Source organism: Rhipicephalus microplus, chromosome X (genome assembly GCF_043290135.1).
Source record: "Rhipicephalus microplus isolate Deutch F79 chromosome X, USDA_Rmic, whole genome shotgun sequence".
NCBI classification, from domain to species: Eukaryota; Metazoa; Arthropoda; class Arachnida; order Ixodida; family Ixodidae; genus Rhipicephalus; species Rhipicephalus microplus.
Window position 1 is genome coordinate 150,069,090 of NC_134710.1, and position 27,812 is coordinate 150,096,901.

General features: G+C 44.1%; 1 protein-coding gene and 1 long non-coding RNA gene across 6 annotated transcripts in view; one reads left to right on the forward strand and one right to left on the reverse strand.

The window, feature by feature from the left end:
• Positions 1-27,812, forward strand: part of LOC119177026 (TOX high mobility group box family member 3) — a 564,847-nt gene that overhangs the window by 150,625 nt on the left and 386,410 nt on the right. The window lies entirely within an intron of this gene.
• LOC142775824 (uncharacterized) overlaps positions 8,608-27,812 on the reverse strand; it is a 272,279-nt gene continuing 253,074 nt past the window's right edge. Inside the window, exons 3-4 of the long non-coding RNA XR_012887050.1 lie at positions 9,393-9,516; positions 8,608-9,036 (exon numbers count right to left, since the gene is read on the reverse strand). This is a non-coding gene — a long non-coding RNA (uncharacterized LOC142775824). The remainder of the gene's footprint in view (positions 9,037-9,392; positions 9,517-27,812) is intronic.

Sequence of the window (27,812 nt, forward strand, 5' to 3'; positions counted from 1 at the left end):
AGGTCTCTGTGCGCGTGGGAACGGAGGCATTTAACAATATTTCTTGCCAACGGGACACTAAAAATGTACTTTGTAAACGTAATACGCTTTCCATTTTGCCAATAATGCATCATTAACGTAACAGTGGTAAAGAGCTCATTCTGCAGAAATTATTGCGCAGGCATCGGTGGCTCTCCATGAAAAATCGTCTTGTCAATGATCGAAAATTGAGAGAATGCAAATAAAACAAATATTGTAAATTTTCGGGTTTGAGTGATGATCGAAATCATGCAGGCAATTTGCATGGCATGCAAGTGCTCTACCACACAGCTATGCATCTGCTTGGAAATAAAGCATGAATAACTTCCTCTTGTTGTAAATGCAAGGAAAATAACTGTCATGCTTAATAAATACATGTATCCTGCATACAGGTTTCACAACACAACATTTATTATCGCAGCTATATTGCATGATACAAGTGTGCATTGTCATCAAGCATCACAACACGTTATTACGAACGTGACTTTGCGGTCTAAAGACAGCCAACCATTACAAAAGGTACACTGGTTACCGCACGTATTCCCTCACGACTGCGTAGTGGGTGCATAAAGTTCTAAAACATTTTACACACATTATAGTGAGAAGCACGTTCTGCTGGGCGAGTTGGTACTTCATCTTAACTTAGTTGCGCGAAAAAATTTGAAGTGCGAAAGGAAGACACCTGGACACAGCGCACACTAACAACTGAAACTTCATTGGAGAAAACAGACATATGTATGTGGTTACGACAAAACTTGAGGTGGAAAAAAATGACTAGATGAGCAGACATCTGATCATTTTCTTTCACAGTGTGGACATCGTGTGGTGGACGGCACTGCGCTGTCGTGTGGGAAGTATTATTTAGAATTTATTTATATAATTGTAGATCACAAAGCTTCTCTAAAGGAATTAACAACCATTCTCTAACCAATCATCATATTGTAGAGAGTGTGGCTGCACGCCCTTGTTTGGAATACGGTAGTTAAAGCTAGATTCAGTGACACGGTATAGCGCGGGAAATCGGAGAGGCGTATTTCATAAACAAAGCTGGGGATTCATGTGTCACGTAACTCTCACTTATGTTGCTTGCTACTGAGATAGCTTTTCTGGAAGCGCATCATTTATACAATCTGTCTGCTCATCTAATCCTTTTCTTTCACCGCACGTGTTCTCGTAACCGCATATATACGTATGTCTGTTTTCTCCAACAATGTTTCAGTTGTCAGTGTGTGCTGCGTCTAGGTGTCTTCCTTTTGTATTTCAATTTTTTCACGCAACTCGGTAATTACATAATATTTCTTGTTCTTTAAACTATGTTACCCCTTTTTTACACAAAATGCAGCCATGTGCGAAACCTTCATTGAGACACTTTCAACCTTCTCAATTACACACTACTATTCCACAATTAAATTTGTTCAAGTAGCATCATGCAATAAAGAGTACACACTAAGTGATTGAATTACGCACAAGAAACAGGATCGATACTGCTATCACGTTCAACTGTGAAAAACGGAGCTTAACGGTCCCCCAATTTTTTCACACAGTAGCAAGCCCTAATGCATCATACCAGTTTATTTGTCGGCTTGCGTAAAACTATCTACAGTGCTCACAGATTAAAACGTGACATCGCATTATTTTGTGTAACTATAGATGCGGGTATGCGCAGTTCCTCAAGATAACCACGCGATTTTGCGACATCAGTAACGATAATGTCGCCTGTGATGTACGCATTCCAGTCAAATTTACACTTATATCACCCATATTGTAGATGGCGGAAACAAAATTACGGGCTATTCTTAAGTTTTTCCATTTGGATCCGTGACATAGCACCCTGTTTTGAAGAATCAAACTAGCAACAAAATTTTAACTGCGTGTCCTTATCAAAACACACGTAAATATAAAAACAAGTGGAACGTAGACGAAGAAAGATAAATTCAAATTCAAGACAAATTCAAACGTGGGCTCATAAATCTCATGACACCCTTGGAGTTGGAGATATGCAACTCTTTTTTATTTGTAATTGCGCAAGTTGTAATTTATCCTTGGTTTTTCCTCAAGCGTTAAAATGAGAAAAATAAGACACAAGTATATTTACATCAATATATTTATAAAAAGTACAATGGCATGAAACCAACATTTTCCTGGCGTAGATTTTTTGATTAAATAGAGCACTGTCTGGATCAAGTGAAAAAAAAAGAAAGTGTTGTCGTATCGCTTAAACAAAACAGCCTAATGACGTAACCACGATTAGCATAAAGTTATTTACTCAGCAGGCATGCAATGTGGTATGTTTTCGAGTTATCATAATATTTATGAACAACGTGCGAAGGTAATGAAAATGATGAACTTACCTTAACATTTAACCGAGACTTGTCTTTCAAGGAGCCTGTTAATCCTGATAACCTATTCACACCTTAAAGCCACCACGTCCATTCGTACTGCTTTAGGAAGAAGTTTCGAAGGAACGCTTGCCCGCATGCATAGGTATCCATTTTTTTCTCGCACGAAAAGTTGACGATCGCCAATCCAGCAGCGTACAGACGCACACGCACACAAAAACACTTCCACGTCCGTCCACAATTTTGCCACGTACAGCGAAGTAGATTCCCGAGAGCTGCGCGATTATCTTGTGTAAATTGGAGCAGTAGTTGAACACGAAATATAGAGCAGAAGGAATGAAAAATTAACAATCTCGATCAGCAGGGCACCCATGACTCCGGTGAGCAAAAAAGCAACAATGGCGCGGATGGATACAGTGCATGCCATGTACATCACAATGAACATTACATTACTCCTTGAGATCAATAGTTTACGCACTTTTCACTAGAACTAAATTTTCCTGAGCTTATTGGCGAACGACGTTTCATTTTTTAACAATTATTGACGCAATGTTATTACCATACGACTGAATGTTTGTGCAAACTATTTTCTTCGTCGTTACTTGAAATGGGCCGCGGCACTCTCTTTCCTGCTGTGTGGACAGACTGGTGTAAGCCACGGCAGGGCTGCAGGGCGCACGTGCGCTTCTTCGAACTACGTTCTCCGAATTGTCCACCCATCCGATGGGCGCCCTTTTTTGTATTTTTTTTACTGTGCGCACCCCTTGCAACCAATGCAGTCAGGCGAGTTTTTTCGAACAATGGATTTCAACTTGCTCCCGCGAGCCGAAAAAGCTGCACGTGGAGGACCTTTGAGACAGGCATTCCGTGGAGCTGAAATCACTGCTTCGTGTACGCTGGGTACGAAGACGCGTTTCAGCCAAATTTTCATCTTATTTCGCAAGGACTTATAATAATAATATTATTATTCAATCAACCAATAATCAATCAATCATTTTTAACGTATCCAAGAACAACCACAGGGTTTTTCACGCTGGCGCGCGCGAAAATAAAACAATAATAAACAACACATTACAGACTGTCCACAGAAAAGCAAATCAATGAAGAGAGCAAAAACGAGCTGTCGAAAAAAACCAACGCACAATGGGACAACAAACAAAAGGGTAGATATTCATGGAATGGGGCTGAAAAATAATGTGGAATATACACAACCGTGCCGAAGGCTTCCTGAAAGACGGAAAAGGAAAGAATCTGTGCATATGCAAATCTACGTTAGGACAGGGCAGCCCTCACTGACAAAACAAAATGACTGTAGACTATGAAAAACATAACGAATCAAGAAAGTTGACGTTAGAGAGACTCGGTATTCTGTAAAGGATAGAGTGTTGAAAGAAGCTGGTAGGTACATGCAACTGTCGATTCTCTCTCAATAACTTACGCAAAGTTTGAAAATTATTACAACCGAGAAGGGCAGAATATCTCACCCTGAACTAGCTTGTAAATAAATAACTGCTCAGCGCGATTTTGCCGGTCATTAACTGGTAGCAAATATAATATTCCAACAGTGTTGAAAGGATTATAATGAAACGATGGGGGTAAATGCTTATGAAATTTTTCTGGACTCACTCAGTGGCGCTACTGCTGGATTTAGCAGGGCCATTCCAAATCAAATATGCATATGTACTCAAGTTGACGACGACATATCGCGGTGTACAACTTGTAGAAGGCTGTAGGAGAACCGGATTCTCGCGAGATGTTGAGCCAACAGGAAGAGAATGAAGGCCTCGCATGGCAGCACATTTAATGCAAGTAGAAAAAATTCAGCATGCTATCAAAAAGAACACCAAGATAACTGATCTCATAAAACTTACATAACGACACAGTATGACAGCATATGGATTTGCTGTTGAACGTTTTGCGAAATACAACAACAACAACAACATTAATAATAATAATAATAATAATAATAATAATACACTCATATAATTCTGACATGGCCGAAAATATCTAGCCACATTGAATGAAATGCCAGTGTCCTGGTGCCCATGAATCTCTATACGCGAGTGTGCACTTGCGCAGTTTGGTGAGTATGTACCGGCATACATATCTTATAAGTAAGTGCACTACCGTGTTGGTGTTGAAAGGATATGTTCGCAAGCAGTTTGAATCGCTACGCGCCTGCACAGCAAAGGGCTGTTTACATAATGTAGAGTTTGGCTTAGGTATCACGCCAGCCCGCAAAAAAATGTGTCATGCTAATTGTATTCACAATGCAATGTTTAGGCTAATCATGATGATGGCACGTGCGCTTTAGTGACCTCGACCAAGTAATGACACACCAACACAAAATAGAAGTTATGTGAATTCGGCAGCCTACGTTAAATGTTGCTATAAAGCTTCAGCATTTCATTACATGGTCCATTAAATATGTATCACGTGTGAGTCAGTTGCACCTTTCTTAACGTACATGTCTATGATGTGAGATTTATTTGACGCTTGAAAACATTACAATAAATTATTTGTTCACTTGTGCAATCATAAAATTTTTGATAAATTTACTATAGGCACAGCTAGGAACATTATACGTATCCAAAGGAAACGCAAGATGTATTTTGCAATAAATTAGTACAACTTCCATCTTGATTGTAATCATAATGGTGCCTGCAATTTGCATTCACGTAAGTTCTTTTTGTTTTTCAAAATACTCCCTTAAACATTGAACTGTGCATGCAATAATAGTAAATGGCTGCTGAAAGCAATCGCAGATGAGGGGTCAACAGGATTAATAGAAATCTTGTTATATGAAGGGAGCATATAGCCATCAAAACTTTCAAATAATCAGAAATTTTGTCCACTGATGTGGAAGCTAAAAGTGCATTGAAATTACTATTTCTTGCTGCCACTTTAAACAATGCATTAATGTGAACAATATAACTTGCATGCATTTTGTCTTTACATAATACTATATAGGATTGCTCTATAATAATAGTGAGGTTCGGAAGCTTCAATACGTTTTGTGACTTGACACGATTCTTTCCTCGTAAAACATGTCTGCTCTTGTATACATTATTTACGTCGTATTAATTGCAACTTATTGTTTCAAACCTAAATGCCATGAAAAATGTACGAGTTAAATTACACGAATGCATGCATATATGCATTCAACTCAGTTGCAACTATCACGAACACAAAGCTGACCTGAAATTTCGTTTTTTTTTTGCATGGCAGAAAAAACATATGTATTTAATACTCCTATTGTTATGAAAAATAAGCAGGTCAGCTTTGTGTACAAATTGTTATATATTACAGTTCGCATAAAAGTGTGATCACGGTGCTAAATATATACGTGGTTCATCCCAATAAGAGAGCACTTCCACATATAAGGACCCACTTGATATGTTATATATGGTGTGGCCGTGCCTTATTTGGCCGGATTTGACTCCTTATATGGGCCAACCGCGTCATATATGGCCGTATATAACCCCATACATGAACCGACTCCGCCAGATATACATCCATATATGCTTATATCTGGCCACATATGCTGCCATATATGCCTATATGTGGCCACATATGCTGCCGTATATGCTTATATATGGCCAGATATAACTTATATATGGGCCATGTATGGCGTTTCCGTAAGGTTTTCACCACACAGCCAATTGTATGAGCCAGTGGCTGCTTTGAGCATGGCGCGCTCGGTCGCTCTTGGTGCCGCCGCCGGAGGCCGCCACTTGTACATATGTACGTGCACAATCCGACTGAAATGCCGCGTATTCGAAAAAAAGAAAAAAGAAAAAGTGTTTAAGGGTCACGAGGCGCGTGTGACGTATTTTCTTTCACCATGTCATCTCTCTCTGCTTAGCTTCCAGTTCTTTCGTCGGCACGAGAGAACAAAGAATGCTATTGCAGCGTGTGGCAAATCTTTGAAACTCCGCTGGTACTGGACGGGCTCTAAAACTTTTTGCACCGGTGCATTCGTGAGGTAATAAGCTTATTTAGTGAATCCATTTCATGCCTACTAGAAAAAGTATTGCAGGGCTTCTTTAAATAAACATATTACGCTCAGATCGATTCATCATTTCTTTTTAAGTTTAAAAGCTTGTTATGACAGTTTATATGCTCTTAGTAAAATAAATTTTAAGATGTTAAACATTCTACTAGTTATCACTTGCATTGTAACGAAAATAAGATCCTCTCACTACTCAAAGTTGTTTCGCCTTGCTTTGAAAGAGAAAAAAAATCGTTTCCCTAGAGGCCTTATTTTAGTAAAAAAAATATTGGGCAAGTTAGTCAGGTCGTGATAAATATGTCCATTTTTCTTTAAATGAAATATATACCATTCGAACTCAAATCAAAATTATTATACGAAAATTTGCTTCGAATTCACTTCGAACGTGAAATTCGCTATTCGCACAAGCGTGACCCATGTTACACAGACAAGCTAACGCGGTTACGACCAACCACGGTGAACCGCGGTTAGCACCAACCACGGTTCGCCGATATTACACAGTGCAAAGCATCCTCGTTTAAGCGGGCTAGCGTCATCTGGCGTAGAACAAGCTAACTGACGCACTAATCAACAGAGTGACGTTCTGTGTACAAATACGCCACTTATTTCTTGCATGATATTTTTTCAAATGTATAAATATGCGAATATATGCATATTTCACGCTAAAGCCTCATCGCTTGAGATAGTTTTTTTTTTGTACGATGAGGTAGCCAGTGCTGATTTCTAATGACCAGGTAGCCATTAAAAACTGACTACGAGGCCTGTTTCTGTGACGTGGTGAAGAAGCTTCACAACCTAGTATGTTAAGTGTTCGTGGCAACATCGTCGAAGGACTGACTAAATGCTCTGTAAGGCCGGTTTCGAGTCGGAAAACACAGCCCATTTACTCGGTCTCTGGGATGTGGTGTACTCTAGGGCGCTGCACAAAGCCGCAAGTTCTGCCGCCGTAGACGTAGTGACGTGTGACAGCTTGGTTCGCAGGGTGATTTCCCTAGCTGGTATCACCACCGCACCGCCAGAACTAGGCGCTGTGGTTGAACCATTGGTGTATATGTGTACGTGGTTATTGTACATTTCGTGCAAGAGGTGCAGGCTCAATTGTTTGAGGGCTGACGAAGGCAAATCTGACTTCTTCTGTATTCCTGGAATTGTAAGACGTACTAGTGGAAGGGTCAGGCACCACGGAGGATGCACCAATTTCTCCGCAAGCGTATAACCTGACGTAAACGACGCACGATGCGCACAGACAATTGCACTAAATTTTGTGCGGGGCCTCTCAGTAGCGAGGCTCGCGAAGTGGTGGGAAGGGTTACTAGCATGTTGCGTATACAATTACAAGAGATGGTACAGTATGAGTCTTCTGGCCGTACTAGACCACTCCTACAAATTTATGTTAACTAGTGTGGACACGCCAGGAAAGAATCATGATGCTGATGTATTCTACAAGTCGAGCATCCCGAAGATAGGGTCAAGTGCCTTGTTGCAGCGAGGAAAAAAGACATTGCACGGTGTGTTTCAGTTGGACCGGTTCGGCTCGCAGATCAGGCGTTTCCGCTTCAGAAGCACGTCATGAAGCCTTTTTTCGCAACCAGGAAATGCAGCTACTGTATCGCGGGTTTTCAAATATCGCCACTCCCGTGCAAGGCGAGTTGTGGAAAACGTGTTTGAGCGCTTGAAAGCACGGTTCAGGGTTTTGCACAAAGGCCCGGAAAACGATCTCCCCAGTGTGAGGCGCATCATCGGTGCGTGCTATGTGCTCCACAACATTTGTGAAGAGATGAGGGACAAATGCGACGCAAACTGGATTTAGCGGGGTGGCTCCAGAGACGAAATCAGGCCTCAACCACAGTGGACAACGAATCGTGCCGAACCAGGTGGAGTATAGGTTCGAAGCGCGCTAGCAGCACATCTTGCTAGCCAATAAAGAGAAAAAATGAGTTTTATCCGCGAGGCTACTTTGGTGTACACGGATTTATGAACGCTTTGGCAAGCAGTCATGTTTTTTGCGTGTTTCAGAACTGTGCATTGAAATCCCACGTCAATGTTGTGCGTTTTACAGCATTCCCACATTAATGGGACATTGTCGTTGTTTATGCGGGGAAAGCTTGAGACTGTAAGCGCATTTTTATTCTGATTGAATTCAGTAATTTGGCGTAAAAGCTGCGATCCCTTGGTTGCCAGGGCAGTTCTAGATGCAATGACATACCTATATGTTCCAATAACTACAAGACCATGCAATTCGATTTCTGTTATTTATTTCATTTTGCTGCAAAATGCTGCTGAATTAACTGCAACATTGCGGCCTGCATGCATGTCGTTTGATTCTTTTTGAAGCTTCAACCCTTTTTTCATGAGCTTCTTTGACTTATCGGCTGCTTTTGGAGCAGTGGCTGCCTTTTCCTTATACAAGTCAAGCAGCTGCTGCATGATAGACGTTACAGGTCGTTGTATGCTCCCTCTGGTGGTGGCTCTTTCAACATTGCAATCACGTGGGCTCGTCGCGCTGTCGGTGATATTGGTGTCACTGCTACCACATTGAGGAACAGGACGGCTGCAGTCGCTGCTTTGACCCACATTTTCGGTCTCTGCGCTGGACTCAGTGGGGATGAGGTCGACCCAAGAGGCCAGCAGTTCTGCACCCTCCGGCACTTCTGTGGCTACATCAGCCTGCACATTTGTAGCCGTTGACTATCATATAGCGCAATCATCACTGCTCACGCACAAACGAGGAAGCGCACTTTCAGCAAGGTGAACATATGTGAGTTGATGCTAATGGCTCTGAAATGGGCTGGCTGTAACCTATTTTATCCGCCAACGTTAGTTTCAGACTGTTGGTATGCTAATGCTTACGTTATTTCCTCAAATAACTTTGTTCAATACGATATTAGTACACTTTTTTGTGACCTTCGTGACCCATGTTCAACACACGAGCTCTATATCATACAATACTGAATTCTTGGATTACGCGCTGATAATCTTGACATTATTTTTATGCCTAAAAAGTATTTATTAACGCAGAATACCTGGAAACTTTCTTCCAGTGTGTCGTCATTCGTCCTAAGAGTACCTATAAGTGTGTTCAGAATCCAATAGTGTTCCCATTCGATGCCTTTCGAGCCAGCGGTGGTGCCTTGCCGCCTGATTTTCCTAAAAAGAAAGAATTATGTTAGTATGGGCACAATCTCTGAGGGTGAATCGGCACATAATGAGCGACATGTAGTAAACATACTTTATAAACATTACCCGTGAAGATATGTAAAAATAGAAGCAAAATATTCCCCTATAGTACAACTATCTGTACTGCGACAGCGTTTTTTCATCGTCATCGCGTGAGAACTTTATTTATGCATTTGGGCGTTGCACGTGCCAATCGTATTTAAATCTATAAGCGAATGATTACACAACCTAAAACGCTACAACTATATAAACTTCTCAGACCTGCATATTTGATACCCCAACCACCATTCCGTCTTTCATTAATTGCTCTGCGTTAGGCGGAAGTTCGGCATTCAACTCGGCTGTAATTGCTACGTACACTTTCGCATTGCGTGAAGTGCTTTATTTATGTTATTTATTTTATTTCCAGGTACTGTTGGCCGATTGGGCCGTTACAGGAGTGGGGTAGAAAACTGACATAACAACCGTCATGTCATGCGTAAAAAAGAAGTGCATAGCCGATACAAAAGGAATACATCACTATACTACGTTCTACGACTTACATGCTACATCACATACATCACAAAATACACTTCCCAATATTACATCCTACGACGTACATGAGAGAAGTTACAGCGAGTAGATTTATAGTCAAAAGATCACAGGCACACACACCAAAAACAGCAATCACCGTTTACGAAGATTCACCTAGAAAATATTTCGTAACATTGTTTTCAAAATGTTCTGCAGTTTCAGAATCACGTATAGCATCGGGTAATACATTCCAGTCTTTTATTGTTCTAGGGAAAAAAGAGTATGCATATGTGTTCACACGACAATGAGGAACTAGATATTTTCTGAGGTGGTCACTTCGTAGGCTCCGCACTTGACGGGGAATTAGGTACTGCTCTGCATCAAAGTTAAATGTATTTTGGGAAAGCAGAAACAAGAATTTAAGTCTGGCTATGCGACGGCGGTCCACGAGGGGCTGTAAATTTAATTATTGCAGCATCTGTGTAACAGAATCTTTACGAGAATATTTTGAAAGAATAAATCTAGCCGCCCTTCTTTGTACCCGCTCGATGTTTTTAATTAATCCTTTTTGATAAGGGTCCCATATGATGCTTGCGTATTCCAGTGTAGGCCTTACTATTGTTAAGTACGCTGTTAACTTTACGGGGGCTGGAGCCAGTTTTAATTTGCGACGTAAGAACCATAACTTCTTTTCAGCAGTAGAGCAAATATTACTGATATGTTGGGTCCAGTTCAGGTCTTCAGATATTGTTACTCCTAAGTATTTACATCTGTTAACGGTAGCTAACGCAGTGGAACTTAGTTGATACTCGAAATTTTTGACGTGCTTTACTTTATTTGTGACTCGCAAAACAACCGTTTTTTCTTTATTTATTTGCATTTTCCATGTTTCGCACCATTTCTCGATAGATGCCAAGGCATCGCTGAGTATTTTTTGATCATTATGGTTGCATATTTTCGATAAAGTAAACAATCATCGGCGAACAGTCTAACAGTAATATTTTGATTAATGTCGGAACAAATATCGTTAATATAAACGAGAAATAACACCGGTCCGAGTACGGACCCTTGAGGGACTCCAGATGTTACGTGTAAATGATCAGACTTGTAGCCGTTTATGTCCACATACTGCGTCCTACATGTCAGATATGACCTGACCCATTCTACTACATTGTTATTTATGCCAATCTGCTTCAATTTCTTAATTAATTCGTTATGAGGAACCCTATCGAACGCTTTTGCAAAATCAAGGCATATTGCATCAACCTGTCTTTCGTTATCTATTGCTTTTGAAAAGTCTTGGATGGTCTCAAGAAGCTGCGTTACGGTTGATAGCTTTTGTCGGAAGCCGTGTTGGTTAGGATGTAGTAGTTTTGTATTTTCTAGGTACTGATATATAGCTTTGGATATAACATGTTCGAGGAGTTTGCAGCAGACGCAGGTTAAGGAGATAGGCCGGTAATCTTCGATATTCTGCTTGTCTCCAGTTTTGTGTACCGGGACCACTTTTGCTACAAGCCAGTCGTCTGGGACCCGTTTTTGTTGCAAGGAGGCATTAAAGATTATTTCCAAGTATCGGGCAACCCATTCAGCGTATCTACGCAAGAAAGCATTTGGAACTCCATCCGGACCAACAGATTTATGTTCTTTAATGTTTAGCAGGAGGGATAGTATTCCTTCATAGCTACTTATGGCATGTCAGACATATGGGAGAATGATGTTGCTGTAGTTGAAGCACTACATTCGGAATCATTTGAAAAGACAGACTGGAAGAACTTATTATGGTAAGACGCAATTTTCGAACAGTCGGTTATGATTTCATCGTCAACAACAATGCTGTATTGGCTTTGAGGGGTTTGTGACAAATGACGCCAAAACTTTTGCGGGGAAGACACCATGAAGTTTGTAAGTGTTTCCTCGTAATATTTCTGTTTTTATTGCCTCAGCGTTGTACGCAACTGTGAAGATAAGTTTGATATCTTTTCACGATTTTTGACTTTCCTTTGCTGCCCTATTTTTCGCTTCAGACGAACTATCTCTCGCGTTATCCAGGAATTACGCCTATTTTTTCGCTTTTTTCTTAATGGTACGAATGAATTTACACAGTGAAAGATAATGGTTTTGAATCTTGTCCACAAAAAATTGACGTCATCATCAGGGCTCAGACCGTCTAGATGAAACGATAAGTAGTCAGTGATGCTCGTGTCATCAGCTTTATCAAAATTGGCGACATGCGCAATACATTCTTTAACATTTGATGCAGGAACGTCGGCTTTAATTTGTACAAATACTAGTTGATGGTCCGATATGCCATTTTCTACTGCTACCTTATAATCTTCAAACCGTCCATCAAGACATACTAGATCCAATATAGACTGCGCTGTTCCCGTTTTGCGAATATATATAATGTGCTGTTCCCGTTTTGCGAATATATAATTTATGTGAATATATGCATTTAAAAAATTTTTTGGCTGAACTTGTGCACATGGGCGGGAAACAGAAAGCCACTTTACAGCAATACACACTGTATACACTGATAGGGAAGAAAAGAGCGCCGGCCGTAGATAAAACTGACAAGCACCGATAGGCTCCAGCGCGATTTAGACGAAGACCAAGGAGACACACAGAACATAGACGAGCATTGACGAGTTCTGTGTGCCTCCTTGGTCTTCGTCTAAATCGCGCTGATGCCTATCCGAGTATGTATCAACCCACCCAAGTCAAAGTGCTATTGACAAGTGCGTCGGTCTTAAATGCGAAGCATTTTTTTGCGAACATCGGCGAGTTTGGCCATATCTATCTATCTATCTATCTATCTATCTATCTATCTATCTATCTATCTATCTATCTATCTATCTATCTATCTATCTATCTATCTATCTATCTATCTATCTATCTATCTATCTATCTATCTATCTATCTATCTATCTATCTGTCTGTCTGTCTGTCTGTCTGTCTGTCTGTCTGTCTGTCCGCCCGTCTATCTATCTATCTATCTATCTATCTATCTATCTATCTATCTATCTATCTATCTATCTATCTATCTATCTATCTGTCTGTCTGTCTGTCTGTCTGTCTGTCTGTCTGTCTGTCCGCCCATCTATCTATCTATCTATCTATCTATCTATCTATCTATCTATCTATCTATCTATCTATCTATCTATCTATCTGTCTGTCTGTCTGTCTGTCTGTCTATCTATCTATCTATCTATCTATCTATCTATCTATCTATCTATCTATCTATCTATCTATCTATCTGTCTGTGTCTGTCTGTGTCTGTCTGTCTGTCTGTCTGTCTGTCCGTCCGTCTGTCTAGCCGCCTACGACTTTTGGCTCTCCTGGCCGTTTGCATAATGGGACCTATCCCAAAATTGGTACGGCATAACATGACTGTATGACGAGCATAAGTGACTAGTCATAACATGAAAATCATGACATGCATGTCATCAATGTCATGATTTACATGTCATGGACTTACTGCTCCTGCGGTGGTTTCGTTTACATGACATTACAAAACTGGTATAGTATGACATGACTGCATGATGAAGATAAGTGACAGGCTCTCACGTGGAAATTATGACATGCGTGTGATGTAAGAACATGACTACATGCCACGCTCATGATGCGCTCGTGGTCGTTTCGCTAGCTTCTCATATACCAAATTCCAAATTCGGTACTACGTGACGCGGACGGACGACGAAGGCAAATGACACGTCTAAACATAAAAATCATGACATGCGTGTCGCGTAAAACATGACATGCTACGCTCATAGCGCGCTTGCAGCCGTTTCGCTAGGTTTACATATACCAAATTAGGTATTACGTGACGCGAATGGACGACGATCACAAATGTCAGGCGTACGCATGAGAATCGTGACATGGAAGTCATGTATGGCACAATTTATGTCCGCCTTGTAACGTTGTACTGATTTGAATGCGACAACTCAACCTTCCTAATTCGTGCTTTGCATATCATCGATTCGCACTGTACCTCGGATCTGCCAATGTTTTATCCATGTATCATCGAAGAATTCAGCGTTGGTGCTAGCGGCCGCGTTAGCTCCAGAATAATATTTAAAGTTCGCGTTGTGCCCGCAATGTCATTGAGAGATTGTGAGGCTATTTAGATAGTTCCCAGTTAATCGGGTGTGCTTTGTGGAAGGCAGTAGTGACATTGTAGTGGGATGGTAACATGAAAATAAGAAAGAGGGGAGCACGTGTGGCACTATTGCCGCTAGGACTGGGACTGTCAAGGGTGATACATAAGTCACTTGACATGTTTTATACACGATTTCGCCTCGCACGCATGGGACCCAAAAGCTCTACGCGCATCGGCGTCTCGCATACTGTAAACGATTCATTCGTCACTGATCATCATAGCCATCCTGATGCTCTCAAGGCTCTCAATAAAATTTTGAGGGGGAGGGGGGGGGGCGGACTGGACAAGAGACTTGAAGAAGTGTTTGTCCATCCATGTTTTTTTTTTTACCATCTTCATCCCCATTATCAACGGCTTCCCTCTTTTCCTCTATTTACAACCACTCCCCTTTCCCAACGCAGAAGAGATGGTACCTGCAAGTATTTTTATCGCTTTAGATATGTGCTGTCCATTTGTCGCGTTACCATAAATATTTAATGTGGTTGAGTCCGACTACATGGTGTATCTGTGTGTGTATTGCTTGCAGAACGTAAAAAAATTGCAATTAATTCCACAGTAAAATTATCATTAAATAAATACTCACATGTTTTTTGGGGGAAACTATTTGTTCATTCTTCATTCGAGCAGTGCAAAAATCGTCATTGAACGGTACAATAGCACAAACGGCACCTCCTTGTGTCAAGATTTAAAGAAGTAAATAAAACTTTTGTCCGCTTGTCTCTGAAGAATGAAATGTCGACATGCCGAGCATTTCATCCTTATTTGCTCGCCGGATCTCATCACCCTATGTGTATCAAAAGTGATTAAATCGCTAAGATTTCATTGCGTTGAATTGAGCGACTACTATCTGTGACAATGAATAGCGGTGTTATTAGATTCGTCGCGATATTTGCGCTGTGCGCTTCTCATTGCTTATCCACCACATTTAAAAAAAAGTGAAGTGTATTGTGCTTGCCCAGACACGAAGTATTTCCCGGCGATTACTCATTCGCACCTTCCCCTCGCTGACTGTGTACATGAACTTCCCGTATACGGTTCAGCGCCTGTGAGCTCGTTTTCCAAAAGCAAATGTAAATGAAAGTCAATGATATTGGATCTCTTTTTTTTTTCTCTGTGTGTGTGTTTAACCTGCGCACCGCTGCGAAATTGTTCTTCGCGTCAGCGAAGGAGAGACCCACAAGTGAGAGAAAAAAAGAAAAGCTGAGAGTCGTAAACACAGTGAAAAGCTGGGCGGTGCGAACGAGGCCATGCACTGCCTTCTTTCATCCGCTCTGCTTCCTTTTCTTCTTCTTGATCCCTCGTCTGCATCCTCCCTCGCCTCTTCCTTTATTTTTCCTCCAACCCCGTGTAATTACGCAACGTGATGCAGCCGCAAATACGGTGCGCGGCCCTTGACGCACGCTCCGGCTCCTTTCGTTTGCTTGCTTCGGTGGTTTCATCGAGTCCTCTGCCGCTTTTTCCTTTTTTTTTTTAATCGGTCTCTCCCCTCCCGTGGCTTTGTGATCGTTTTCAGGCGCGTATAATTGCCCCGTGCTCCAGCTCATTTCTTGTCCTTTACTTCTTTTATTCTTGCCTCCTTTCTCCTGCTGTGCTGGCTCTTTTATTCGGGCCAGAACTGCTTCGTTCGACAAATCCTGCTGCACATTCTCCTTCGCTCCAAAATCGTATTCCGTCCTTCTCTGCCCCCCCCCCCCCCTATATCCGTGCTTCTGTTGTGTTGTTCCCTCCTGTCCAGTTCTAGCTGGCCTCTTTCTTTCCAATAGTGAGGGAGTGATATACTCTCTTCACCTTATATTTCTTTTTGCTTTTATCATTTTCCGCATTTTTTCGTCCTTCCGTTTGTTGTCTCCTCGAGCCTCGCATGTCCGGTGAATGTTTTCAATGCGTGCGTATGTAATGCGTACGCGTATGTATATGCATATGTGTGTTGCGTGCCTGGCATTTGGTGCAGGGTCCTCTGTAAGCTGCTTTTATTTTATGCTCTGCTTTATGCACGCTGGGTCGAGGAATTACACATGAATTTCGTTTTTCGTGTTGGATTCCACCATGCTCAGTTTCTCTGTTTTTAATCTCCCACAGCCGAAGAAACGAGACCAATTAAGGCGCCAATCTGCCACAAAACTGAACTGATTTTGAACGTCTGCGCCGCTGTTTAATCTTCTTACCTTTGCCTTCTCAGTCGTGCAATGCCTTTCTCTATCCACTTTTTGTTTTTGTATTTATTTAAGATCTACTTCGCGCTCGTTATTCGATTTCGCTGCAGTCGCCACGTGCTTGCGTGGGTGCGCGTGTTTCATAGCCGCGGGGAGGGTTGCGTTGATGTTTGTGTCTGCCTGCTCGAGGCGAATCTTTCTGCCCGCATTGTTGCCGGCGAGACATCGCCGATAATTGGTTCCAACGGATATGCTCGCGTTAAATGGACGAGAGAGGATACTGACGCGTAGCAACATTACCACGCTTCGTATCTTAACTGCAGCCTGCTCGCGTGACCTCTCGCTCAGTCCGATGTTCCGGAGTTCACTGCTTAGTATTTGACCGCGTGAATGTAGGACAACGTGAAGTGTTGGGAGATGAACATTGCGAGCAGGGCCGCTTTAAGACGTTTCTGAATGGACCTGCTCGGGAAGAACTGCAGATTTGATTGATTTGTGGGGCCTAACGTCACAAAACCACCATATTAGTATGAGAGACGGCGTAGTGGAAGGCTCCGGTAATTTCGACCACCTGCGCTTCTTTAACGTGCACCCAACCAGAGCATAAGGGCGCACATCATTTTCGCCTCCATCCAAAACGCAGCAGCCGCAGCCGGGATTCGCTCCCGCGACCTGCGGGTAACCCCGCCGCAGTGGTCTAGTGGCTAAGGTACTCGGCTGCTGACCCGCAGGTCGCGGGTTGAAATCCCGGCTGCGGCGGCTGCATTTCCGATGGAGGCGGAAATGACGTAGGGCCGTGTGCTCAGATTTGGGTGCACGTTAAAGAACCCCAGGTGGTCGAAATTTCCGGAGCCCTCCACTACGGCGTCTCTCATAATCATATGGTGGTTTTGGGACGTTAAACCCCACAAATCAATCAATCGACCTGCGGGTCAGCAGCCGAGTACCTTAACCACTAGACCACCGCGGCGGGGCAGGTAGAAATGCAGAACTTTTTTTGCTTTTTTTCTTTTTTTATTGAGCCTCTTATTTGTGTGTTGTGCTCTCTAGTGCGCGTAAACCCCAAAGATGTTGGACTGAATTTAGCGTTTGCTGCTTGCATCACCAACTTGCAGATCCCACCTACTCATCACGCGTGCTGCGTTTTGGTTCTTTCAATCCCATCTGTTGTTCGGTACCTGCCGCCAACGCGAGCGCTTTTTCTTGATTGCTTTGGGTGACGAGGCCGCGGGCACTTCCTGAGCGTCTTCGTAGATGGCAGGTAGGTGGCGCCACCAGGCTCGGCCACTCATTGGCGCCCCTCTTTCCTCGCGTGTGTGCGGCGTGTGTGCGCTCGTCCGCGAGGCCGGAGATACATTGTCGATGTTTGTCGTTGCTCAGCCGGAGAGAGAGGCCTCCTCGCACACCAAAAGAGGGCGGGAAGCGCTGGGCTGGTTGTCTGTGTTCTCGGCTGCCATTGTTCGTGTGCCCCGGCCATTGAACCTTGCAGCAGCCGCCTCACTTACCGGTCCACGGCCATCAATTCGGAAAACTCTCTGATATGTATACACGAACGGGAGCCTTCGTCTCTGGCTTCTGCGGAGCCATTCTGACAAGGGGGGAAAGGCCTCGCGCTTGTCCGTCTTGAGACATTTAAGCTTTTCACGTTTATTCCAAGAGCGATCGTGAGTGTTTCGAAGCTTCTGCCGTTTTTGTTTTTTTTTTCATCTACTCGCACCAGTTGCTGTTAGTTGATAGCTGCCGTCGTAATAACTGAGCGCTGCAGTAAGCATAAATGTATTTTCTGTGCTCCGCCCCCCCCCCCCCCCCAACCCTCTGTGCGGCTGAACACGTCTGCGCGATCACCAATGACCTTTGGGAAGCTTCCGTGATGTGAGGTCGTGTAATTTCTCTGAACACGTGGTCTAGCCAGATCTAAAGCACATTTCGCGCAGAAATGCCCCCTGACATGGACCGTAACGCCGTGCTGACGCGACTCGGCAACATCAGACAGCCAGCATTCGTCACTCAACCTGCGGCGCTCCCCTTTAGCCCCCTTTTCAGTAACGGTAACATCAGCCACCATTATTACCGAAGAGCACTTTACTTTGCTGCATGCCAACCCATGCAATTTTTTTAAAGCTCACCCCTTGCCCTTGTGATACGCTACGTACGCTTTGATTAACTCGCGCTTCTTTTTTTACCTCGAATTATTTTTAACGGGAAATAACATTTTTGAAAAGGTACTTCATGTACGACCACCACAGGTTCTTTAACGTGCATGCACCTAATCTACGTAAACTGGTGTTACTGCATTTCGCCCCCATCGAGATGCGGCTGCCATGGCCGGTACTCGAACCCAGGGCCTCGAGCTTTGCAGTGTTTCACTCAATTGTTTCGGTTGTTTTTTAAAAAAGATCACGTATTTAATCTTTTCATCTTCGACATCGGACGTTTTCGCATTTGGCGAAACACGGAAGTCAAAAGCGACAAATGCAGGCCAAATATAGCTCTGGTGGGTATATACTTTCGTCTTATTCCATTATGAGGGTGGTATCAAACGAGTCGCTTGTACACTCTACGTCCCAGCTTAGACTAACGTGGATTAGATTTTTCGGACTATTTTAAGCGCGCTGACACTTTTCGCGTTTTTTCCTCTAGTGCCGACTTTGTGAAATCACAGCCTAAATGCCAGTGAAGCGGTTCGATGCGACGAGGTAGCGAAGCTCGGGAAGCCCCTTTTCAGCTTCTAAACGCTTTTTCTCGGCTTACACCGTGTTCTCGGCCCTGTTGTGCCCTCTTTACCGTTTTTGCTCGTCGCGACGAGTCACAGCTGTTGCTCCAGTAACAGCCTCTTAGCGTGCGACTGCTTACAATAAAAGTGGCGCTTCTCGGCGTAAGCCTTTAACGCTAACCATAAGCGTGGTCGCCCAGGTACCTGGTTATTGAAAGCGAAAAGCTTAGCCTGGTGTATACAAATAAAGTAAGTGCAAATTTAAAATCAATGCTCGAACGAGCGTTTTAAGGCTTGTCGACACTTCAGAGATCGTCTCTAACGCACCTATAAAATTGAAATTGGTCTGTCGCGTTATTTTTGCCATATGAACGTTCTAATCGGAGTGGTCATCGCGTCACGTCAAGCCTATGGTTCACGCACGCAAACTATTTTTGTTTGTTTTTCAATGCTTTCGTGTTATGTAGTCTTCAAACACAAGCGTAGGACATGCCCAATAGTTTTCTGCAGTACCCACAAGGCACCTATAAGATTTATATTTCTCGGGCATGTTCATTCTTTAGTGCTCTCGGCATTTTTACCAAGTCTTATATAGGTACGCTCGACTATTGTGAAACGACGTGTTCTCGTGTTTCTCATGCAAACAATAAAGCGCCTACTCACAGAGCTTGCGGGGTAACATTCTGCACGTACATAACGTCCCGAGCTAACTAGCTCCAATCATCGTCGCAATAGTGTATCTGCTTTAGCGGCTTTTACATATATTCGTTCATCTTTCCCGTGTCCCTGCATGCTGGTTTTTATAAAGAAGTGAGAAAAAATGTTAATGAAAAGAGATTCTTACCCAAGGTCTTTTGTACACTTCCCTGGAGGCTTTCGTGTTCGTAACGATCTTTCTTCCTTTTTTTGCATTCTTTTTCATCTTAATTGCGCAAGCTGTTACGTCACTGCGGGAGATTTCCGCCCTGCGCAATGCGACTGTAGGTCATTTCTTTCTCGCAGTCGCACAGAGAGATACAGGGCATGAACGGTGTCATTCCGCTCGAATCACTTCCACGCAACTCGGTGCCATAAGCGCTGGCTTCACTTCGACGATAACGCGTTTCTGCTTTATATTGCGGTTCATATCAGTGTTTTTCGAAGCTCTTTTCCGCTACTTCTAAAGCATCCACTTGCCTCTTACCTTGGACCTTCGCTTCGTTGGTGGAAATCGAAAGCCTTACCTGCGTAATCGAAAAGGCAACATTTCGCCATAACTGACATCTCTTATTTTCTGCATACGTATAGGGGAACTTGTAAGACACGCGCCGAAAGGCAGTTATCTTGTTTAGTAAGGGCTGTGCACTGGCATCGCTTTAGTTTTATTGCATCATGAGCATTGCAGGGCATTGTAGGGTACTGAAGTAGTTAGCATTGTATCAGCCTGGTAGTATACGTTACATTGTAGAATAGGCGCGAACAGATGGAAGCAAAGTGTGCAGTAAAAACGAGCACTATTAAACTTGTCGAGTTGGACAACAGCTCTTCTTCACCCTACAAACCCGAAATTTTACTGGCCAGTTGTAGGACAAACATTTTCGCCTTTTCCCTACCATCGCTTACTCAACAATGCAACACGTCTCATGCAACAAGCACAAAATGATTAACAAGATAAAGAACGTTAATAAAAAAAAGTGGTGCTTCTTGACGGCTTCAATCTCCGGATGGTTTTTGTCGTGTCGCCACCATGGTGAGACGCTGTGTCCTTAACGTCGTGAGCAACCTATGTATCATCATCGTCATCATCATCATCATCATCATGTACCACAACCTGCCTTATCTCTTGTGTAGAATAAACGCCTCTCCAAGTAATCTCCACCAAGCCCTGTCCTGCGCGAGCTCATTCTATTCGATTCCTGTGCAAAACGCCATTTGTAACCTATACGGACATCCCTGTGCAAGTGATCTCTAAACCTTCCTTTGTGTTTTCTCGAGAGCTCATGGTTCTCCAGCTCGAAATTTATAGCGTTGAGATCTCCGTTACATTCCAATAAGTGCGGGAAATTTAAAGACCTTTATATTCTGCTTTTCCGATGACATCGATGCCACACTTGCCAGTTGGAGTGTATCTTTTGAGCCCGCTATAAAAACTCATTTTATTTTGTGTATACGACTAAGTTCCACATTGAGTGGCAGCCAGTGTTCTTCCTTTGCCTAAAGGGGTATTGACACAAACAATTTGGCCTCGCGTTTTTTTTTTCTGCAATGTGTTCCCGGGGGCCTTCTAGTCATAACACGACACATCGTTTTTGCAGCGCGCGACATATAATTAATTACATGCTCGTTATTGCCGACCAGTATCGGTTTAAAAACTGCAAGTCACCGGGTGCAACTATATATCACCACCTAGCGGGTGCAACGCTTGACCATGTCAGCACACAGAACTCTGACGCACTTCCGCGCGGTTTGCATCAGAAAGTTTTTCGAACATAAAATGGGACATCAATGTAAACAAACACAAAACTGACTATTGCACCGCAGCCACGAACTCGCGAGCAGCTGCCTAGAGCAGTCTGCTGGAACAAACGCGCCAAAGAAAAGTGGTGGCTATGACGTCGTCGTAACTTGCTCCAGCGAGCTAACTTAAGGGAAGTAGGGGGTCTCCAAGAGTCCTCTTCGAGGATGAAAGTCGATCACACTCGCAAACTTCAAAATTAACTTAAAATACCTTCCAAACTGCATTCGTTTTTGGTATTTTGCAGGTGAAATACGAATGTTCACGCGAATTGATCCTGCAGGTTATTTCAACCGCAAAATTTTGTTTCAGTACCCCTTTAAGCGGGGGAGCTCATGGGTGGCTTGTGCCTGCATGGACGTCTAGCGGACTGTTCGCATGTGCAGCATGGGCTGCTTGTATGTGTATGTTTATAGATAAGTGTGTAAAAGGGGCCAATGCGTACATGAACTTGTATTGCTGATCACCGCACAAAGGGAGGAGGGGAAGGGGGGATTTCTCACATTTTGGTGGAGGTGTGTCCCGCTGTTCTAAACATTAAGCCCCTATACTTCAAACGAAGCATTCCTAGAGACGCCGTAGGGCTCGGTGCGTGGTCGTAAAATGCACTTAACGTTGACGCGTTTCTCGGCATATGCTCCGAGTTTCGTAGTATACCGGTCGCCACGTGTGCATTTTTAATTGCATATGCCGAACGGCGCTTCGAGACGCTTGCGTGCGGCTTCCCTGACTCGCGCCTTGTCGGTGTTCCAGGTGCGACGTCGCCATTCGCGAACTCGCAACGCCGGCGACGGCCGGGAAAGGTACGCGCACACTAGCGGGAAGCACACTCCGGCGGCGTCCCGCTCGTTAGCGGGATCGCGCGGCAAGCAGCGGCGCGCTGTCCACATTGCCGGCGCCGCGAGACCACGGCTGAGCTAAACGACGGCGCGCGAGCGGTTTCTTCTCGCTGACAGATGGAGAAAGGTGGCGCGGGTGAGGAGTCGAAATCGACGTGAGGAGTGGGCTCGAGTGTTGCCAGCGGTAGAAAGGGTGAAGCGAGAGAGATGACACGCGGCGATCAGCGACAGGCTAGGGAGAGAGTGACGTCACATGCGCGCACTGCGAGGGAAGGCGTGGCCTACTTGGCACCACACCAGTGTGGAGGGACAACGTTACGCAGGCTAGTCAAAAAGCTGTTTCGCATGTAATAAGAATGGGGTGCAGCACATTCGGCAAGTACTCTTTAATCATGACTAGTAGATTGCCACTATCTCTCAAGAAAAAGGTATGTAACTACTGCACATTTCCGGTATTTAGCTCCGGAGCAGAAACCTGGTGGCTTAAAAAGAGGGTTCAGTTTAAATTGAGCACGACACAGCAAGCGATTGAAAGGAAAATGATAGGTGTAACCTCAAGAGACCAAAATAGCGCAGAATGGATCAAGGGACAAATTGGGGTTAATGATATAATGGTTGAAATCAAGAAGAAGAAATTGACATGGGCCGGGCATGTAGCGCGTAAGCAGGATAACCGCTGGTCATTAAGAGTAACTGACTAGCTTCCCAGAGAAGGCAAGTGGGCTAGGGGGAAGCATAAAGTTAGTTGGTAAGATTAAGAACTTTGCGGGTATAACGTAGCAGTAGCTAGCTCGGGACCGAGTTGACTGGCGGAACATGGGAGATATCTTTGTCCTGCTGTGGTCTTAGTCAGGCTGATGATGATGATGATGATGATGATGTAACAACCTATTAGAAAAAAGTAAGCTACGTCTACACCACAGCGAGCCGCACCTTCAACTGTGAAAGGCATTCGTACTTGTTGGTTTCCGTTCTATCATTTGTAAGTGCTTTTTCTCAGCTGATGTGCGTGCTGCAAGAATTGTGAAATTTTGGTTTGATTGCGATAGCAGTTGCCTCCTCTTTCTGTGAAGCGAACAAGGGGAAGGGGGCGCTTATGGTTTCCGCGCTGTCACGACAACTATCAGCGCGCGTCTTGTGCCCCCACAGCAGGAGGCAGCTTCTACGGGCTGCGCCACAACACGAAAAAACGGTGCCAAAAGTATACCTGGAGCGGCCGTGTTCTCTTGCACCAGCGTTTTGTAGAGTTACGTGAGATCGGATCTGAATGCGTCGACTTCCAGCCTCACTTCGTATATCAACGCCGTCACTACGCACGAGGCTTGTTGTAGTCATCTACTGTGGCCGTGTCGCAGGAAACTTGGTTACTTAGCAAGCGCATGTTTACTAAAATAATTAATATTGCTTCTGAAAATACTAGCCTTTTTTCGTGAAACATTCGTATATGTTGCTATCGCATTCATTGCTTCGACCTTTTGGTGAAACCGACTTTTTATTACCTAAAATAAGTTTGGCATGGCAGTGGTATCAAAAGCCTTGTCTAAATTTACCAGGGAGTTAAAGTTTGAACCGTAAAACCAGCGACATAGATTGGTGTTTGTATGAGAAAATCAACGATCTAAAACACTGTAGAAGTGCTTGACGTCACGAAAAGGAGTGAGCGCTATTGGATAGATTATTTTTGATAATTTGCCGTCGGAAGGACGGTGGGCCCGGCGTTTTTATCACCCTTCTATCTGACTACGATTAGTTTAGTCGTCCAGCCAGAGAACCTCATACCATCATATCACTAGCGTTACTATATAGCACCAGTGAGGACTCAATTTCAAACTTTGGTATGTAACGTTAACCTTTCATGTCTACCACGCCTCCAGGATAGATCGACTGTCACATTAATATTGTTTGGTGTACCATTCTTACAGTTTCGCCAAGTATGGCGAGATGTTTCTCCCATTGATGTGATTTGTATTGTTTTTTTTTACTAGAGCTTTATCGTAATGGGCACCAAAGTCATAACGAGGCTTTTGCACAAAACGCACAAGAAGTAATGTCAAGTTGTTGCTTTAATGTCTCAGTGAAGGCTGATAAAACGTACGGTGCTGGCACGAGCACCCGCAAACCTCAGGTGTTTGAAGCAAATACACAGTGATTCCGATTGCTATGCTTGAATGGCCCCTAAACCACCCCGAGTTCAAAAGTGAATCTCTCCGTAGTTTCTTTTTGGCCTTCACTACCATTTCTACAAGTGGTATCTTGTCCTAAAAACACGTGGAACGTGAGCAGTAAGCGTTCAGCTAATCAGGATTTTGTGCTTTTCGACTACAAGCTGTTATATATGCTCGTGCAGTCACAAACCCACAAAACGAGGCGAGATGAGTTTATCGCGCACGATAGTCATATAGTACAAGGCAGAACGTGCACGTGACTGTATGATAGAGTACGAAGCGATTCATAGCAAATATATCTCGTATATAGACCAATAGAGAGTTTATGTCATCCTGACGTCACGTGAACAAACTATTGACCTCACGAATTGTGCCGTGAGAACGGCAAACGCCGGGAGATTATAAAATGCTCATTCTTTTGAGAGCTTACTTAGGGGCACTGTGAGGTACGAGGCGTAGTGCAACACCAGCATATTGGAAGGAAGGAAAGAAGAAACAAAGAAAAAAGAGAAGGCGGGGTCGTTAACTAGAAAGACATCCGGTTGGCTACCCTACACTGGGGGATACGGGAAGGGGACGAGAAACATGGGAAATAGGGAAGAGAAGGAAAAGAAAAATTGAGATACAGACAGTCAATTCACTGCAGCGTGTAGAACTCCACCGCAAGTCAGAGGCGTTCACACAAACCCGTCGTCCTCAAAATACACCTGCACAGAAAGGGGCCGATCATCCAGTCACCGTAAAGCGTCTTGGGATTTTTAATGATGTAATGCATCTGCCAACATGAGCTGAGCATGCTCCGGGAAGTATACGGCGTTCTGCGTTGAACTTCTTGGCCTAGTTGGTTTCTGTGTGTCATTGTGGCGCTATAGTAAAGACAACGTGCACCCCGCCACGGTGGTCTAGTGGCTAAGGTACTCGGCTTCTGACCCGCAGGTCGCGGTATCAAATCTCGACTGTGGCGGCTGCATTTCCGATGGAGGCGGAAATGTTGTAGGCCCGTGTACTCCGATTTGGGTAAACCCCAGGTGGTCGAAATTTCCGGAGCCCTCCACTACGGCGTCTCTCATAATCATATGGTGGTTTTGGGACGTTAAACCCCACAAATCAAATCAAGACAACGTACACAGAGAAGACACGAACGCAGTGACGTGAGGGGTACTTCCTACCAATTTATTTCAAGCATGCAACAGAGCGTAAATATACGTGTGACATATGCGCAAAATCGCCAACAACATTGCCGGACCTATAGTCATCTCTGAAACACTCTGACCTCCGAAGGCTGCAGCTGTGTCGACGTCTCAGTGATACATTCACCAGCTAATCCAATAATAATATTTGGGGTTTTACGTCCCAGAACATTGACATCATTATTAGCAACGCCGTAATGAAGGGCTCCGGAAATTTCGACCATCTAGTGTTCTTTAACGGGAGCCGACATCGCACAGTACATCGGCCTCCAGCATTTCGCCTCCATCAATATGCGACTGCCGCGACCGGGATCGAACCCGCGACCTTCTGGTCAGCAGCCAAGCACCGTAATCGCTATATACCACAGCGGTGGACCATTCTGATAATGTGAAAGGCTTATGTAACAACGCACGTGCTGTTTGATGCTAAGCTGTTACCCGGAATCTTGACTTCATGAAATGAAGTTTCGCGTTTGCAGACCTTGCAGTGCGCGGGAAGATGCGCAAATTCGTTTTCTTTTTTTTATATTTCGATCTTGTTCCCTGCTTCCTACAATAGAGAGTGACCAGTCTGCCCAACATAGTACCGCGCGTCAGGGGTACCTGACGGACAACTCCTGTCTCACAATCCGTGTAAGCCGTGGCATGTTTTACTCCACACCCTATAATTTTCTCACGACCTGCTCTATAAACCTACGACCTGCTCATCGGCGCCACCCCTATGAAGGTGTGTGGGCCCAAAAATTGGTGCGTAGGGACCTGAGTAACCGCGAGGTGCCGCCACGACTTACCCTCATGGCAGACGACGTGCTGCCGTAGTGGTGCACTCTTGCGTGCACGTTTCTGCAATTTTTATCTTATTTATAACGCGCCGATCGAGAAACCCATAGATTTAACGAATCGAAGCAACATTCTAGCTGTGAGAAGCACCATAGTGGTTGGCTCCGTGATGTTCATAACAGGAACTCAGTCGGCGTGAGCGCTTTTGTGTCCTGGTCTAAACGCAGGCGAACGCGAGCAATATGCGACACACCACCAGTTTGTTTTGCGCAGTGCGCCCCACTTAACCGCTGTCTAGAAGGTGCTAAAATAATTCGTCTGTGGGAAAAGCAGCGATCTTGTAACGAGTTGCAACCTGAAATCGTGTGTTTCTGCGACGCAATAAAGACGCGTACAGTACTATAAACGCATGCGATGACCCGTGTAAGTTTTCACGCCCTGCATATTGTCCTTAAATGATACTGTTCACGGATAACAATAGAAGGGAGTAGTTGTGCTATCGTCTGGCGAATGTCTATACGATTGATGGAAGCGCGCGATAAAACCGGTGGATTACCGCAACGTTGTTACAGTGATTTCTCACACCTGCATCAGTTCGTTGCAGCACTGTTATAGTGCCTCTGGCATTTCCATGTGTGTCTCACCGGCGATGTAACCAAGCTTTTATCTCCGGAGCAGCAAAATACAGCGCATTAAATGACAACAGCTTTTGTGGCGCTCCATTTCTGTAAAGGCAATAATGTTTTCTAGAAGCGTGATTATCAGTCTATACCATGCGTTCTAACTGGCTAAATCACTTTGCCCGCTGCGGTGGTCTAGTGGCTAAGGTACTCGGCTGCTGACCCGCAGGTCGCGGGTTCGAATCCCGGCTGCGGCGGCTGCATTTCCGGTGGAGGCGGAAATGGTGTAGGCCCGTGTGCTCAGATTTGGGCGCACGTTAAAGAACCTCAGGTGGTCGAAATTTCCGGAGCCCTCCACTACGGCGTCTCCCATAATCATATGGTGGTTTTGGGACGTTAAACCCCACAAATCAATCAATGAACTGTCCCTGTTCTATTCCACGAGCTTTTAGCATTGGCGGTGTCGAGTCTAAGTGACGGGAAGTTCGTGAAACGATATCCCAGTGTACCACCGGCTTCTCGACTTGCAGAATGGAACGCAGCAGTACACCATTATGTGAATGGTGCTGTACCTGTCGTATCCTAACGCTCTCGAGTCTTGAATAAATATCCTGATGAACGCTAACCTTGAAATGGCACA